This window comes from Lactuca virosa, chromosome 8 (genome assembly GCF_052849685.1).
Source record: "Lactuca virosa cultivar CGN04683 chromosome 8, Lactuca_virosa_CGN04683_v6, whole genome shotgun sequence".
Lineage (NCBI taxonomy): Eukaryota > Viridiplantae > Streptophyta > Magnoliopsida > Asterales > Asteraceae > Lactuca > Lactuca virosa.
The window spans coordinates 78,452,989-78,472,413 of NC_136433.1; positions in this window are offsets into that span (position 1 = coordinate 78,452,989).

The window sequence follows — 19,425 nt, forward strand, 5'->3', positions numbered from 1 at the left end:
TTTTAACAGGATATTTGGGCAGTGTAACAACTAAGTATAGTGTGTATCTTAAATCTTGTCTATCATAACTCCTAGGTACTAAACGTTACCTCTATCTACTCCTAGATTTTCAGGCATCATATCCTTTAAACACAAATCATAGCTTAAATCTAGGCATAGTATATACAATATACTATCCTAAGGCATCTAGCTTATTATAAAATGACTTAATTTTTATAAAACATATATTTGTATAAAATCATTTGTTAAGCACGTATTCCCCTGAAAACATTTTAAAACAGTAGATAGATGTCGTGAACTAACTCTAGGGTTTGAAACCACTAATGTAGGGTAGAGACGTGCTCGGAACTCTGGGGGCCACTCCACGAGGTAACACACGAACCAGAGAGAAAGAGAGGAGTGTTTTGAAGGTGTGCTGGATTAAATGGCACAACCCTCTATTTATAGTCGAGTTTTGGGGTTGCGCATCGCGCCTTTCCTATGCGCGACGTGCTTTTGAACATCGTGGCTCCACAGGAAGTTGTCACGTGTCCCCACCCTACTCAGCCACGTCACTCGCAATCTGATCGAATCTGGTGTCCGGTTCGTGGAGCGCGGTGGCATGCACTTGACGCGCAAGTAACGATTTTTCAAAAATCATTACTTCCTTATGTGTGCTCTAATCTAGATCCTCTCTATATCTGTGTGATGATCTCAACGGGTACTACGACTTTCCTTTTAGTTGTTTTGGCTGTTTTTGACTTTCATTTGCGAGCCCAACGGGGTAAGAATTAATGATTTTATAAAAATCATAACTTATTCATATGGATCTTGTTTTCGCCAAACTTTTTTCTAAAGTTTATATCTCGAGGAGTACTATGAAACTCCTTTTTGTACTTTTAGTCAAAACTTAACCAATCTCTAAGTACCGTTTTGACGTAATTAATTTTAACTACACAATTGATTTCTATTTTTAAAAAATCCATAACTCTCTCCTTCGGATTCATATATTTACGAATCTTATATTCTTGAGATCACGTTAACGATAATATCCAAGTATGTTAACCGAATCGGAAAACGTCACAACTTTTTGATTGCTAATTTTTAGAGCCTAATGGATGATTTTTAGCAAATAAATGTAACATCATTTGTGATTCTTATTATCTTAAAAATGGAATATTACAATGCTTTCTATTACATTTATTTTCCTATTATTTCCTAACAGTGACTAGTGACGAAATTTCTCAGGGTTGTCACAGTCTCCCCCTGTTTAGGAAATTATGTCCCAAAATTTTACCTTGTCGACGAATTTCTTTTAGAACAAGTGAGATTACTTGCTCTTCATTTGGTATTCTCTTTCCCATTTATACTCTGGTCCTCGCTTAGGGGCTGTTTGTTTTTTGTCTGCAGATCTGCGAGACCACTTTTATCTGCGCCGCGCAGACCACGCGCAGACATAGGCCCTTGCAGACTGTTTTTTGGAAATGTACAGACCTAAAAACGTCTTCGCGAGGTCTTCTTGGTACAGACATATACCAATGTCTTCTAAGGTCTTCACGTATCCTTTTAATCTAAACCCCCAAAAAAACGCACGCCTTTTTTTTTCTTTTCTTTCAACTTCTCCAACATCCATCTATACTTCCCTAACCATCGACGGCTCTCTCAACCACCGGTCTTCTTCCACCTCTTGTCTCCTGTCACCTTCGTGGACCATCGTATTCCTCCTATCTGATTGCACCACCAAACGCTGCTTCTTCCTTCGTTGGCGCTGCTCCTTCCTTCGCCAGACCTGCTTTCCCATCGCAGCCTTCATTGTGTCGGCGCTACTCCTTCCTTCGCTGGCGCTACACCTTCGCTACACCTTCATTCTTCGAAATTTCATTCTGCTTCGCTGGAGTTTCCTACTCTGTCACCAGGTTTGTTCATTTTCCCTGAACTTGATTTTGGGAATCTGATTTTTGTGAATTTGATTTTGTGAATCTGATTTTTCTAGATAGCTTCGTTATTCTATGATATTATACATGATTCATGTGTTGATTTTGATTTGAAATTATGTTTTGTTGAAAATAGAACTCAGAATTTGTTAATTGTGATTGAATTTCTATGTTATTTTTTGATATTATACATGATAGCTTCATCGGTTGAGATGATTGGAGATGATGGTAGGATTGATTGTTGATTTGAGATTCAACTATTCTTATTCCTGTTTTACATTGGTTAAGATCCAGAATACATAATTTTATTATACAAATAATGCACATTGGGTATTACTGTTGTTGTGTAGTAGTCATTTTTGGGACTAATTTGTTCTTAATCTCGTGATTGATTTTTCAAACAAGCAGCTGGCAATGGAAATTCAAGGATCTATCAAAATTAATTATAAGGATCATGGAGATGAGTGTAATGCACCAACTAAAAATATCATGAACTTGGAGTTTGATGTTTGAATAATTTAGGATAATTTTGTAATGTAATGTAGAGTGGCTATTTTCATTCATTATATGTAGATTTTAAAAAAAAATTGTCAGTGTCTTCAAAATGATCCTATTTATTGCTCGATAATGCAATTGAAATTGTTAAATGTTGTACATATTTTATAAATAATTAAAATTTGTTTATTAATATTTTTTCAAAGTCTTAAGTTTAAAAGAATCAATTATTTTTTAGCATCTGCAAACTTTAAAAAACAAACAGTCTTCTTCTTGCAGACTGCAGACATTTGGTCCACCTCTTCTACTGCAGAGGTCTACAGATGTGGTCCGCAGACTGCAGACATTTTGCTTTTGAAAAAACAAACAACACCTTAGAGTTCCACTGTACCTTAAATATGGGAATCTGACTCTGCTTGAATCGTTTGGCCTCTCTATCCATTATTTCGACAGGTTCTTCGATGAAGTTCAACTTAGGGTTAACCTGAACTTCATTAAGTGGCATGACGAGCATATCTTCAGAAAGGCATTTCTTAAGATTTGACACGTGAAAGACGTTGTGCATGTTATTAAGCTCTAGAGGTAATCTCAGTCGATACGCAACTGGACCTAACCTTTCGAGGATCTCGAATGGTCCTATGTATTTTGGGGTTAGTTTACCTCGCCTTCCAAACCTTATAACTCCTTTGCAAGGAGATACTTTGAGCATCGCCATGTCTCCCACTTGGAATTCTAGGGGTTTACGCCTCACATCTGCATAGCTCTTTTTTTGATCACGTATTGCCCTCATGCGTTCTCTTATCTACACTATTTTCTCTGTCGTCTCGTGGATGATCTCTGGGCCTGTTTGTAAGGTACCCCCTGCGAACTTCTTGGCTAGTTGGGTGTCGCCAACTTCTGTCCAACAAATGGGAGAACGAAATTTCCGACCATATAGTGCTTCGAACGACGATGCTTTGATGCTCGTGTGATAGCTATTGTTGTATGAAAACTCAAACAGGGGTAGGTGAGTATCCCATGTATTCCCAAAATCTATCACACATGCTCTGAGCATGTCTTCCAGCATTTGAATGGTCCTTTCGCTTTGACCATCGGTTTGCGGATGATAAGTTGTACTCATATCTAGGTGCGTACCAAGGAATTTCTACAAGCTCTGCCAGAAACAATAGGTAAACCTACTATCTCTGTCAGAGATAATGGACAAGGGTACCCGATGTAATTTGAAAATCTCTTTAAGATACATTCCGGTCAGCTTCTCCATCTTGTCCGTCTCTTTTATCGGTATGAAGTGGGCAGACTTGGTTAATCTGTTGACAACTACCCATATAATGTCATAGCCTGCAGTAGTCTTTGGAAACTTTGTGACAAAGTCCATTGCAATCTGCTCCCAATTCTACTTAGGAGTATCTGGTTGCTGTAATAATCCTGAGGGCGGTTGATCTTCTGCCTTAACCTTCGAACATGTTAGGCACTTGCTAACGTAGGTTGCAATTTCAGCCTCCATGATTGACCACCAATAATAGGCCTTCAGGTCTAGATACATCTTGTCTGCTCTTAGATGAATGGAATACCTGGTCTTATGAGCTTCATCTAAGACTAGTTCCTTGACTCATCCGTATTTTGGAGCCCATACTCGGTTCATGAAATATCTCATTCCATCATCCTTTACTTTGAGTTGTCTTTCCATACCTATGATACTTTCTTCTTAAACGTTTCCTTCCATTAAATCCGCGAGCTGATCACTTCTAATCTGGGAGATTAGATTTGACTAAACAATCATTGTAAGGGCTTTTACTCTACGAGGTTTCACTCGTTCTTTACGGCTCAAAACGTCAGCTATGACATTAGCCTTTCTTGGGTGGTAGCGAATCTCACAATCATAGTCGTTCATCAACTCTAACCATCTTCTTTGCCTCATATCATGTTCCTTCTGATTAAGGATGTGCAACAGACTCTTGTGATCCGTGTATACCACACACTTTGTTGCGTAGAGTTAATGACGCCAGATATTTAGTGAAAAAACTACCACTCACAACTCTAAGTCGTGGGTGTTGTAGTTATTCTCATGCACCTTACGTTGTCTTGAGGCATAGGCTATGACCTATTCCCTTTGCATTAATACACATCCCATTCCTTGGTGTGATGCATCACAGTATATGTTAGGTGCAATTTGTGCACCTTTTTGCACACCTTTTAGTCCCATTTCATGCATCTATTTAGCATAATTGTTCTTCATTTGTCTTGCATTTCATCATATCTCATGTTAGTCTCTAAAACAACCTTATTTGCACACTTTCATGTCTTTTTCAGGTAAACCAGAGCTTGGAATGCGCTTTGGGAAGTGCCGGGAAGCATTGGTGAAGATTTCGGGATGATCGGGCGAAGAACGAAAAAATTGGAAAAATCAAGTTTGGATTCGGAGTCAGAGGAGTACACAGCCCGTGTTGGATTTACACTACAGAATAGACACGGGCCGTGTTGACCAAAAAGAAGAGCTGTTGACTTCATTGAACACGACCTGTGTCAGTTTGGCCTGTCTTGACACGGGCCGTGTTGGGCCAGCTGAGCATTTTTTAACATCGTACTTTGGAGTTGGAATCGAAGATTGAAGGCTATGTTTTCACTCAACACGACCCGTGTTGATTTACTCTATCTTGACACGGGCCGTGTTCGTCTTAAAAACTGCCTTTGGGCAGTTTTTCCTATTTTGCATATGTCGGGAATTGGGTCATTTGGGGGTGGGGGAGCATAGCAGAGCACCATTAGAGAGGAGAATTCGAAGGATTTTGCAAGGGTTTGTCCGTTAATAATTTGGAAACATTAATTCTAGTTTTTGTAAGTTGTAATTACACTTAATTTCATCTTTTAGACTTGTGATCTTGTTCTAGCCATGTGTGGCTAGAACCCTAGCTACTCCAATTTCATGTTTTGACTTTTTGGTTGTGACTTTAATCATATGACCTAATGTTTGCTTATAATTTCTATCTAGTGAAAGTGATTTTACTTCAATCGAATGTTTGATTCTGATTTTGATTCTTATTGGCCATTTGAATTAGGTTAGGTCATTCAAGTTATTCATTTTGCAAAATCCGTAATTATTTTGTGAATTGAACTAAGTAACAAGCATTAAATTGATTTCTATTGAATGAATTTAGTGTAAATCTTTTCACACACTTTTACACTCCCGAGCTTGTGAGGAGTATTGGGTGTTGTTGAAACATTCACATGAAGCTTTAAGCAACCTTTTAATCTAACTCTAAGAGCTTGTTTAGATTAGGTTAGTAAGGTTAGGATTAATCAAAGAGCTTGTTGTGGTTAATTAATGTGGTGAATGGGAAGTGTTAGAGCTTGTTAACACTTTCAAGTACCAACTTAGGTAGAGTTGAACAAATATCATGTCATCTTTGAATCACATTGCTAAATTGTCATTCATGAAGTTGGAGTCCTTACAAAATCTGAACTTAATTCACTCATTCAGCAGATTATTTATGTTTTTAATTTGTTACTTTAACTACTACATTCAAAATCCCCCTCTTTAAATTATTTGTGAACAAGTACCTTACGCAAAGAGGTATTGGACCAATTGTCCCGTGTCTCTGTGGATCGACCCTACTTGCCTTGTACTATCTTTTAGTGCAATATAGTAGTGTTCTTAGGAGTTTTTCGTACCCCTATATTTGTTAGGTTTGACACGCCTAACAAATTGGCGCCGTTGCCGGGGACACGGTGTTACTAATTGTTTATGTCTAGATCTTTCCGTACAGGTACGCCATTGCCAATTGACTTGGAGATAGAGAAGACTGCAAAGAAGTTAAGGAAGCAAGCCAAGCTTCGCAAGAGGCAACCGATTTCCGGTACTTCTTCATCATCTACTCCCCCGATCATCAACATTTGGGAGGACATACCCCTCTCAAGTGTATCCGCATCAGAAACAGAAAGCCTCTCACTCTCATCTCAACCAAACTCACCCAAAAATACCACCCCACCCTCTTCACCTAATCATCATATCCCAAACACTACACCCACATAAACATCAACTACTACTCATACCATGGGAGATAATCATGGCGGAAATCCACCTCCAAACCCACCACCCGAACAAACCCTTCGTCAATGGTCGAGGCAAGAGGTTACTTAACAACCTCTTTACATCACCTATCCAGCAGCCACAAACCTTGAATTGAAATCCGGTCTCGTCCATTTACTCCCAACCTTTAGAGGCTTAGAAAATGAAGATCCCCACAAGTTCCTCACAGAGTTCCATGTTGTGTGTGTTGGCATGAAACCACACAATGTCACGAAGGACCAAATTAAGCATAGGGCATTCCCATTTGCAGTGCAAGACTCAGCAAAAGATTGGCTTTATGACCTCCCACCGGGGACGGTCAACACATGGGTAGATCTTGCACGCATCTTCTTAGCCAAATATTTCCCAGAAATGAAAGCCTCGACCCTAAGAAGAGAGATAATTGGGATCAAACAACACAAGAGATAAGCCTTTCATACATATCGGGAGAGGTTCAAAAAGCTTTGTGCCCGATGCCCAAAGCATGGAATCACCGAATACCAGCTCCTCTAATACTTCATTGAAGGCATGACTCCAATGGAAAGAAGGCTTCTTAATGCCTCCAGTGGCGGATCCTTACCCGACAAGACTCCCATCGAAATCCGCAATTTGATCAAAAACATGGCTGAAGATTCTAAACATTCAAGTCATGATGAAGAATGGTACACAGATGCACCCCAAGGTGTAAAGGAAGTCCAAACTCCTCAAATTGAAGCTCAATTGTCCGATCTTACAAAAGTTGTAATGATGTTAGCCAAAGACAAAGGTGTGCAGCCCACACCCCGTCCTTGCGGTATTTGTACTCAAGTGGGGCACCCAACCGACATGTGCCCTCAACTTCAAGAGGAGGATTATGAAGAAGCAAAAGTCATGGGAGGCTATTCCGGATCAAATCATAGAGGATATGAGCAGCCAATGGGTGATCAAAGATGGAATAACAATCAAGGTTGGGGAGGAAATCAACAAGGAATTTATCAGCCAAATCAATCACATCAATACCAGCAAAGACCACCATTTCCTCAAAACCAACAAAGACCACCCTTTCAACCTCAAAAATTCCAGCCAAGGCATCCACAACAACCATCTCCACAAGCGGGTTCATCAAGCATGTCACTAGAAGATATTGTCAAAAGCCTTGCCACTAGCACTCAAAGCTTCCAACAAGAAACCAAAGCAAGTATAAAAAGCTTGGAGCAACAAGTGTCACAACTTGCTCAATCCGTGAGTAAGATGGAATCACAAGGCAAACTACCATCTCAAACTGAGAAAAACCTGAAACATAATGCATGTGCCATTACATTAAGAGGTGGAAAAAGCTATGAAAGTCCAATGATGTCGGATGAAGAAGAGAAAGAGATCGAGGTGAAAGAAGTTGTCAAAGAAGAGGAAAGGAAAAGTACTTCAAAGTCAAAGAAGCCCGTAGAGACCGAAGTGAAAGTCACACCAGCTCCATTTCCTTCAAGGCTAACAAGCACAAAGAGAGAGAGCTAGAAGATGACGAGATCATGGCGATGTTCCGAAAGGTTGAAATCAATATCCCTCTTTTAGATGCTATTACAAAGATTCCTAGATATGCTAAGTTCCTAAAGTAACTTTGCACATCTAAGAAAAAGCTTAAAGGAAATCAAACTGTAAAAGTTGGGGAAAATGTTTCAGCCGTGTTACAAAAACGGCTACCAAAAAAATGCAAAGACCCGGGTGTTTTCACGGTTCCTTGTAAAATGGGTAATCTTTTTGTACCACGTGCCATGCTTGATCTTGGAGCATCAATTAATGTCTTACCTTATTCAAGCTATAAGACAATGGAAATTGGACCTTTATCAAAAACCGGAGTTATCATTCAACTTGCCGACCGGTCTTTGGTACACCCAAAAGGTGTATTGGAGGACGTGTTAGTGCAAGTTAATGAACTTGTTTTTCCCGCTGACTTTTATGTTTTGGACATGGGTGATGAAAACACCCCACAATCAAGCTCCATCCTTTTAGGTAGACCTTTTATGAGTACCGCAAAAACAAAAATAGATGTAGCAAATGGTACTTTGTCTATGGAGTTCGATGGTGAAGTGATTAACTTTAATATCTTTGAAGCTATGCGTTATCCTAGTGATATTCATTCTTTAAACTTCATAGATGTTATTGATTCATGTACTAATGATTGTTTTGAGTTGTCAAGCCAAGATGTGCTAACCACCATCTTGAGCAAGCATTTTGATGAGACAGGGATCAAGAATTTGGCTGATAAGTACACCTTGGAGGATGAGTTGATTGAAGTAATCAAATCCTTGGGAAAAGCACAACCTATGAGAGTTGAACCACCCCGCATGAAGCTAAAAAACTCCAATCCGAAACTTCTCCCATCCATAGTACAACCACCAAGTCTTGACTTAAAGGCTCTTCCCGACCATCTCAAGTACGCCTATCTTGGAGAGGAAGAGACATTACCAGTGATAATTTCAACCAAGCTAGCACAAGAGGAAGAAAAAGAGCTGGTTGGAATCTTGAAAAACTACAAGGAAGCTATTGGTTGGACCATTGCGGACATAAAGGGGTTGAGTCCATCATTATGCATGCATAAAATATTGATGGAAGAGGATTTTAAGCCAACCTGTGAAGCCCAAAGGAGATTGAATCCACCTATGATGGAGGTGGTGAAAAAGGAGATCATGAAGCTCTTGAATGCAGGTGTAATATATCCTATTTCCGATAGTAAGTGGGTAAGTCCTGTACAAGTTGTCCTGAAAAAAGCCGGAATCACCGTTGTCAAAAACTCTGAAGGGGATTTGGTACCCACCCGTGTGCAAAACGGGTGGAGAGTTTGTATCGATTATAGGAAGTTGAATGCTTCCACCCGCAAAGATCATTTCCCTTTGCCATTCATCGATCAGATGTTAGAAAGATTGGCCGGGAAATCTCACTATTGCTGTCTTGACGGTTTTTCTGATTTTCACCAAATTCCGGTTGCCCCGGAAGACCAAGAGAAAACCACATTCACATGTCCTTTTGGTACCTTCGCGTATCGACGCATGCCCTTCGGTTTGTGCAATACACCCGCGACTTTCCAAAGATGTATGGTGAGCATATTTTCAGAATATGTCGAAAATATCATAGAAGCTTTCATGGATGATTTTACCGTTTATGGAAATTCTTTTAATGAATGTTTGCAAAATCTCACCAAAATCTTACAAAGGTGCATTGACACGAACTTAGTCCTCAATTATGAAAAATGCCATTTTATGGTTGACAAGGGCTTGATACTTGGACATGTGGTGTCACAAAAAGGTTTAGAAGTTGACAAGGCCAGAATTGATGTTATTAAGAGCTTACCATACCCGACGAATGTTCAGGAAGTGCGTTCTTTTATTGGTCATGCAGGTTTCTATCGGCGGTTTATAAAGGATTTTTCCAAAATCACGGTGCCGATGTGTCAACTTTTACAAAAGGAGGCCGATTTTGAGTTTGGTGATGCATGTAAAAGTGCATTTGATCGTTTGAAAGACTTGTTGACCTCCGCCCCCATCATTCAACCGCTAAATTGGAATCTTCCATTCGAGATCATGTGCGATGCTAGCAACACCGCGGTTGGGGCGGTTTTGGGACAGAAGGTAGACCGAGCTCATCATGTCATCTACTATGCATCCAAGACCCTGGATAGTGCACAAAGCAACTACACCACAATGGAGAAAGAGTTGCTTGCTATTGTCTTTGCACTAGAGAAGTTTCGACAGTACCTCCTTGGAACCAAAGTGATTATATATTCGGACCATGCAGCTATAAAGCATTTACTTACCAAGAAAGATTCGAAGCCGAGGTTAATACGGTGGATGTTGCGTTTGCAAGAGTTCGATATTGAGATCAAAGACAAAAGCGAGAAGGAGAATTTAGTTGCGGATCATCTAAGCCGCATTGTATCACCCGAAGATGGTATTCCAATCTGTGACACATTTCCAGACGAGCACCTATTTGTAGCCAAAGAAGCACCATGGTATGCAGATATCATCAATTACTTGGTCACAAATCAATTTCCCCCGGATTCCATACGCTGGCAAAAGGATAAAATCAAGAAAGAAGCTAAGCAGTACGTATGGGATGAACCTTACCTTTGGAATTATTGTGCAGACCAAATGATCCGAAGGTGTGTTGAGCAGAAAGAGGTACCATCTATCCTTAACTTTTTCCATTCTTATGCTTGCGGAGGTCACTTTGGACCTCAAAGGACGGCTAGAAAAGTCTTAGATAGTGGATTATTTTGGCCTACCATTTTTCACGACTCTTATGTGTTGTGTGCACATTGTGATAAGTGCCAAAAATCCGGGTATTTAAGCTCTAGGAATCAAATGCCCCTTACCCCTATTTTAGTATGCGAGATTTTTGATGTATGGGGTATTGACTTTATGGGACCATTTCCGCCCTCTTTTGGTTGTTCATATATTTTGTTGGCGGTGGACTATGTGTCCAAATGGGTGGAGGCCAAGGCCACCCGTACTAATGATTCCAAAGTTGTGGTGGATTTTCTTAAGGTGCAGATTTTTTCCCGATTTGGCACATCGAAGGCTCTCATAAGTGACAGCGGGACCCATTTTTGCAACCGAATGCTTGAAGCCGTTCTAAAGAAGTATGGGATGACTCATAGAGTCTCAACAACCTATCACCCCCAAACCAATGGGCAAGCAGAAGTCTCGAACAAGCAAATCAAAAGAATCTTGGAAAAAGCAGTCAACCCAAACCGCAAAGATTGGAGCATAAGGTTGGATGATGCCTTATGGGCATACCGTACTGCTTTCAAAACGCCCATTGGTATGTCCCCATATAGGCTGGTGTTTGGAAAAGCGTGCCATCTTCCGGTTGAACTTGAGCATAGAGCTTTTTGGGCTATAAAGAAATTCAACTTGAGTGAAGACGAGGCGGGAAACAAAAGGAAGCTAGACAGTCAAGAGTTAGAGGAGATTCGGAATGATGCATATGAAAGTAACATGATTTACAAAGAGAAGACAAAAGCGTATCATGACAAAATGATCTCCCGAAAGACTTTTGTGCAAGGACAAAAAGTGCTACTTTACCATTCGAGGTTCAAGTTAATTTCAGGGAAGTTAAGATCAAGATGGGTTGGTCCTTTCGTGGTCACAAAGGTATTTGACCATGGTGCGGTGGAAGTCACGAGCCAACAAACTGGAAAAACATTCAAAGTTAATGGTCATAGATTGAAGCCGTTCTACGAAGGATTCAAGGTGAAGAATGAGGAGATAGAAGTTGTTGGGAACCCCACGTACCAAAACTGAAGCATACTCGGGGGCAAAGTCGAGCCAACGACTTAAAACAAGGGCGGCTAACCGGGAGACAACCCGGGGGTATTTTCATCTTTTTCTTTAGAACATTTCGTTCTTTGAATTTTTATGGTTTTTAATGTTCCAAATGTGTTTTATCATGTTTTCAAATAAAAAAAAAACGGACCTTGGGATGCAAAACCATTTCATTTTTATGAGAGGGGAATTTTTTGGTTCAAAAAAATGGAAGTGGCAATCAGAGGGGTACACGGCCCGTGTTCCTCCTGCCTTATAATGAATATGGGTCATGTTCATCAATGGCAAGCACTTTAGGAGTCAGAGGGGTACATGGCCCGTGTCATTTTTCCCTTATGACCAACACGGGCCGTGTTCAGCCAAATCTCACATATTTTAGACCCGACACGGGCCGTGTCAGTTTTCCCTTACACCCAACACGGGCCGTGTTCGCGCATCAGACCTGGTGGTTTTTAATGCTAAAAATCTGGTTTTTGCCCCATTCTTCCACCCACTCATTACAAAACAACCTCTCTCTCCCAAGAAAACCCCAATGTCCGATTTTCATCAAAAATCCCTTGATTATTCATGATTTTGGTCATACATCTTCAAAGAGGCAAGCTTGGGGAGGTTGAAGAAGGTCTTTACCATCAACAACAACGCATTTCCATGCAAGATTCGGTAAATTCCTTCCAATTCTTCACTTGTGGGTTTTGTGTTCTTAGGTCAAATTGCATGCAATTGTGGTCAAATTGGACTTGATTATCACTTGGAAATAATTCAAAACCAAGTTTCCCGCAAAATTTTAGTGGCCAAACTTGTGTTGACTGGACCCGTCAACAGTTGACTTTTTGGACTTATTGACCGGTTGAATTTTGTCTTGTCCCAAATTTTTGACTATGGAAGGTGAACCTTCTAAGAGACCTAGGCACACTAAGTTATCTGCCCGTCGTCGTAGACATCCGTCCCCATCACCACCACCATCAAGGTCCCCCGTCACCCACGCCTCAATCTTCACCCAATCCGACACATAGTGGTGTGGTTTGCCTTGGCCCTATTTAAGTCGGCAAACTTGAGGCCTTTCTCCAGCGGGCGCATACTACCCAACAATTTGCGCATGTGCCATCTCTCCGTGAGTTGCACATCTACAACCAAGTCCACACCTTGTTCCGGAACATTGGATGGCAGGGGTTACTAAAGGTCCACGAGCTCAGCTATAAAGTTCCAACAACCGAGTTCTTGTCTTCAGTCTATTTGGACCATGGTGTCCTAAATTTCCGACTAATGAACCAAGATTGTGCCCTATCCCTAGACCAAATCAATGCAATTGTTGGGGCCCCAACAGAAAACACTTTTGGCCCCAACGACTCGATTCCATGATATAGTGATCTTTTGTGGTGGACCGACCTTACGCGTCTACACCCGTATGTCTCAAGTTCTGCTAAGGCCTCATCTATCATCCATCCAGTGATGAAAGTGGCCCATCGGATTGTTGCTTCGCTTGTCGCCCCTAGAGAAGAGAGAAGCACCATTAGCGCTCTTGAGCTCAAGATACTCTATGCTATGGCCCACCCGGACGATAATCTCCTTCCTCATTATGGTTCATTCCTGTGCAACAAACTTACCCGCCTCAGCACGTCACGGTCCGACAAAATATCTTGTGGTGGCATTGTCAGTTTATTTGCCAAAAGTGACCCAGTCCGGGCCCAATATCCCGGAAATCTCCAACCTCTTCCCGGTGAGACCTACCTTACCACGGGAGTTCTTGAATCTATGAGAATGTTTAGGACAGAGGACGGGAACCACAATTGGACCGTGGGCCAAAATCACGACCCAAGGCTCCTTATCACCCCTGAGAATCAGGGCATCCTTTCCCTCAGGCGTCCTAACAACTTCACCGATTGGCAAATCACGCCATATCTTTTTCCCGACTCCCTCTCCGAGGAGGAAGATGAGGAAGGTGGAGAAAGTGATGAGAGTGGCGGGGCGGCACGACAAAACTCCCCTCCCATGGTTGGTGCCAGTTTATCCCATCATGTTGGGCACCCATCATACCACCAGCAATATCTAGATCAATTCCAATCGACCCATTCCCGCCTCGACACTTATCATCAAGATGTCATGAACCTAACTCAAAGTTTTTCCACCTTCACCACTCAATACGCTGGGGATCAAGAGCGTGAGCGCAAACATGAGGAGGACTTTTGGGCTTGGACCCGAAATCCCAGCTACTATCCTCCTCCTCCTCCTCCGCAATAGGTTGTTCCGCCCTCTCCAAGCATCGGGGACGATGCTTATATTCAACCTTGGGGAGGGGTAGAGTTGTACATTAGGATCACCTCCACACATTAATTTTCAAATAAAAAAAATCAAAAATTAAAAGAAGATTTTTTGTTTATGTTCTTAGTTTCCATTTTTTTCTTCATAGTTTCTTAAAAAAAATAAAAAAAAAAAGTACGAGATGATGACACTCTTTACATACGATAGCTCCATGAAGTGGGAAAACGAGAAATCAAATGAAAAAACGAGGCGACCGGATAGTTGCTGGAAGTGTAGAATCAACTATCATAACTAGGGGACCCAAACACCGTAATTCGAGACCCCAGCCTGAGATAAAAAAAATGGAATACTGAAACGTTTTTGTGGGCAGTGATAACAACTTTAGGATGATTTGCTTCTGAATGTTTAAAAAGAATCCTTATCGACAACTCTGGACCCACATAACACGGACCTATTTGTTGACACGCGTTACCCTCGCGGTAACAGAGAGCTTAAGTATCAGATCCACACAATCAAGAAAGAAGAAAGGGTACAACTGTCACATCCAGTACCCCAATCATAAATTCAAGTGCCAAAATGAAGAAACTTTCAGAAAGTCAAAAGTTGATTGAAGAATTCAAAGCTAAAAATGAAGATACAAATCCAAGTTCAATAAAAATCAAAGCCATCTCACAGTCAAATCTGGCGAATGAAGAACTGTGTGATATGATACTTGTGGCTCTCGAAAAAGTGAAAGCATAGGAGCTGGGCCCCTTCGGGTGGGCTCACTGTTTTAGCGAAAGCTGATTCGCCGTGACGGGTTCTTAAGGATGCGTCGATTCTGATTCTTGGCCATCTAGTCTTAAGGACATGAGATCCAGACTGTGTTATTTTCGCCCATAAAGCTAATTAAGGTATGAAGTTTAAATAAAACTATGGTTGAATTATTGGATTACATCGTTTCGTGGTCTTCCTCACTTTGGGAGTCTGTGATATGTGGAAGGATAAGGATGGTCGCCTAGGTATTAACGATTGGAGCCCCATTGATGTAAAGTCTGATCGTATATGTCCATATTTATAAAAATAAATAAATAGATTACTTGTGTTATTAATTTTTTTTCTTTGGTTCATTTTTGTTCCTTAAGTATCTTTTGTACATATGTTTCTTTTTCATGGTCTTCATTGCATGCATTCATTCATAGCTTTTAGGATCTTTTTGTCATCTAGAAAATCGTCCTGTCTGTCCGGTTCTTGTTCTTTCTTGAGGACAAGAAAGGTCTAAGCTTGGGGAGATTTGTTAGGTGCAATTTGTGCACCTTTTTGCACACCTTTTAGTCCCATTTCATGCATCTATTTAGCATAATTGTTCTTCATTTGTCTTGCATTCCATCATATCTCATGTTAGTCTCTAGAACAACCTTATTTGCACACTTTCATGTCTTTTTCAGGTAAACCGGAGCTTGGAATGCGCTTTGGGAAGTGCCGGGAAGAATTGGTGAAGATTTCGGGATGATCGGGCGAAGAACGAAAAAAATGGAAAAATCAAGTTTGGATTCGGAGTTAGAGGAGTACACGGCCCGTGTTGGATTTACACTACAGAATGGACACGGGCCGTGTTGACCAAAAAGAAGAGCTGTTGACTTTATTGAACACGACCCGTGTCAGTTTGGCCTGTCTTGACACGGGTCGTGTTGGGCCAGCTGAGCATTTTTTAGCATCGTACTATGGAGTTGGAATCGAAGATTGAAGGCTATGTTTTCACTCAACACGACCCGTGTTGATTTAATCTATCTTGACACGGGCCGTGTTCGGCTTAAAAACTGCCTTTGGGCAGTTTTTCCTATTTTGCATATGTCGAGAATTGGGTCATTTGGGGAGGGGGGGGGGTGGGGGAGCATAGCAGAGCACCATTAGAGAGGAGAAATCGAAGGATTTTGCAAGGGTTTGTCCGTTAATCATTTGGAAACATTAATTCTAGTTTTTGTAAGTTGTAATTACACTTAATTTCATCTTTTAGACTTGTGATCTTGTTCTAGCCATGTGTGGCTAGAACCCTAGCTATTCCAATTTCATGTTTTGACTTTTTGGTTGTGACTTTAATCATATGACCTGATGTTTGCTTATAATTTCTATCTAGTGAAAGTGATTTTACTTCAATCGAATGTTTGATTCTGATTTTGATTCTTATTGGCCATTTGAATTAGGTTAGGTCATTCAAGTTATTCATTTTGCAAAATCCGTAATTGTTTTGTGAATTGAACTAAGTAACAAGCATTAAATTGATTTCTATTGAATGAATTTAGTGTAAATCTTTTCACACACTTTTACACTCCCGAGCTTGTGAGGAGTATTGGGTGTTGTTGAAACATTCACATGAAGCTTTAAGCAACCTTTTAATCTAACTCTAAGAGCTTGTTTAGATTAGGTTAGTAAGGTTAGGATTAATCAAAGAGCTTGTTGTGGTTAATTAATGTGGTGAATGGGAAGTGTTAGAGCTTGTTAACACTTTCAAGTACCAACTTAGGTAGAGTTGAACAAATATCCTGTCATCTTTGAATCACATTGCTAAATTGTCATTCATGATGTTGGAGTCCTTACAAAATCTGAACTTAATTCACTCATTCAGTGGATTATTTATGTTTTTAATTTGTTACTTTAACTACTACATTCAAAATTCCCCTCTTTAAATTGTTTGTGAACAAGTACCTTATGCAAAGAGGTATTGGACCAATTGTCCCGTGTCTCTGTGGATCGACCCTACTTGCCTTGTACTATCTTTTAGTGAAATATAGTAGTGTTCTTAGGAGTTTTTTGTACCCCTATATTTGTTGGGTTTGACACGCCTAATATGTGACAACCGTCAAATTTCGGTAAATTCAAAGTCAACAAGTCAAACCGGTCAACTCCAATAACCCTTGTATGCTAGGGTTTACGTTATGTAATCACTATACAATTCGCTATTTTAATGAGAAATCATCATTTGGAAAGTTCATGTGTTTGATTTTCCTTAGCCCTAACAGTGCTAAACAACGAACCAAAGCGATAAAACACTATTGCACAATCATCGGGATTGTATACGACACTAAAACACGGTTTAATGGGGTTTACGAACCTTGCGTTGTGAAGCCGGACACTCAAATTAATCACAAACGAAACCTCTCTAAATCGTTTTCACTCTATCTCTTTCTAATTGAAATCTCTCCCAATTCTCTCCCAAATCTCTCTCAAAAGTTACTTTAACTTTTTGTAATCATTTGGGTCATCTCGACCCTTAACCGGGTCAAAAATCGCTTGAAACGGGATAAAAACGAGTAAAATAGCTTTAAGGATCCGAAACCAAAGCTTCTGGTTCGAAGCTGTGTCCGAGGTCCGAGGTCCGAAGTCCGAGGTCCGAGGTCCGAAGGACCAGTGTCCGAAGTCCCGTCCGTCCGAAGCCGTGTCCGAAGTCGTGTCTGAAGTCCGAAGCCGTGTCCGAAGTCCGAAGGTCCGAAGCGAAGCCTCGCAGACAGGCCCTTTTTACCGGTTTTTCGACTACGACTTCGTTTTAACTCCGTTTTTCATTATTTTAACGTGGGATTTTCACCCAAAACTTTATTTTATAAACTAAGGCCCCAAAATATATAAATCTCCAGGGTTTTTATAAAATATATTAAAAGAATTGGTGATTGATCTAATTATTGAGGGAATATTTGCTTTTCCTTAATTTATGGCAAAAGCAACCCACTACCACCTCACTCTATGATCAGCCACTCTTTCCCACTACCCCTTGTCTCCTTAGTGGACCTTTACAGCCAATCTCCAGCTCTTCCCACGTTCTAAGAGCTGGTTGATTGATCCTCTCTCCTCATTCTCCATAAAAACTCTTTCATTCTACACTTAGCAACCAAGAACACTCTCCAAAATTCTCTCATCTTTTCTCTTAACTTCAAGAACTTCAAGGCTTTCTCCAGGGATTTCTTTCTTCAATTAGTAAGTATCTTCATCATTCACATAATTATTAAACTCCATTCTACTCAAATTATTGATATCTTACACAAGTTCCATCTTATTCGGTGTTAGATTTTCGAATCATCAAGACATCTTCTTAGTGTTCTTGAGTTGAACACTTCCTTTCTCTCACTTTCATCTACTGAAACCACATAAGGTGAGTTCATACCCATACATTTACATGTTTTCTTAAGTTTTAAGGAGGGAATACAAGTAAAATCATCAAGAACACAATTAAACTTTTTCTAACAGATTGCATCAGAAAAGATGGACGTTAATCACGGACTGTTTTGGTCAACTTAAATATTTTAGTTTTCAAAGCTGTTTCAGGTGCAAGTAGTTCAAACTCTTAGCTTTAAAATGACTACTTGCACATCTCCAAATGATTTTTCTACAATTAATGGTGATTTTTACAAAACTGCCTGTCATTTCAGAGGCAAACCCGGACCAGTCTGTGATTATGAACATTTTCACCTCTGTTAGAGATCACTAAAAATCATGATAAAATTTACGAACAAACTAGACTCATGTTCCAAACTCTCAAAATTTGCGGATTTGGATTTAGAGCTGTGATGATTTTTCTATAAATTTTCTAAGAACGGTAACAGAAACTGTTTTTAACGAAAAGTTGCTGTTAATTTCATTTCACCTTGTAAAATGTTGAGCAAGGTGTATATCTTTATGTGACTATATGTTACTGTAATATATGACATTTTATCTTAATATTTAGACACACATCAGTTTACAACTGGATTTGGTCATATAAAATATAAAGAATAACAAGTGATTATAATCAAAGTACAATCGATACATTCAAACATAAAATAAACTATTTTGAATATAGTTTGCATACATTACCACGTACTACCCTTGGTTGATAAACTATAATAGGTATAGTTTATGATACATTACATAACACATACATTTAAAAAGGGTACATTTATACAAAGGATATTTTCATTAAGCAAGGTACGACCATACGGTACCAAGTTTTCATAACACGTAATTCCGTTAATGACTTTGTGAGACATTTACTTCAAATTACCATTAAGTCCTGTATTGTAACCAGAGTCTCCTTAAGGGAGAGCGTGATACTTGTGTATAGATCTATATTGGGTTTGACAAACCCACACCTAAACTGCATGCAACAGTTAGACCGATAGGTCTGGGGTGACAAATGTCATAACATTTCCGACGCTTGAAGAACGTCGTTTTAGGCAACCTTGGTCATAGTATGGTTATAATAAACTCACATAAAGTATTAACAAACATTGGAATTTACGGGAACTTCATTAAAAATTTAACGAGTTTATGTCGATTTAAACTTGCATTGTTTTACTATAAATATGAACTCACCAACCTTTGTGTTGACACTTTTTCAAACAACTTGTATTCTCAGGAAATCATTAAACAGGTAATCAAGTGCATT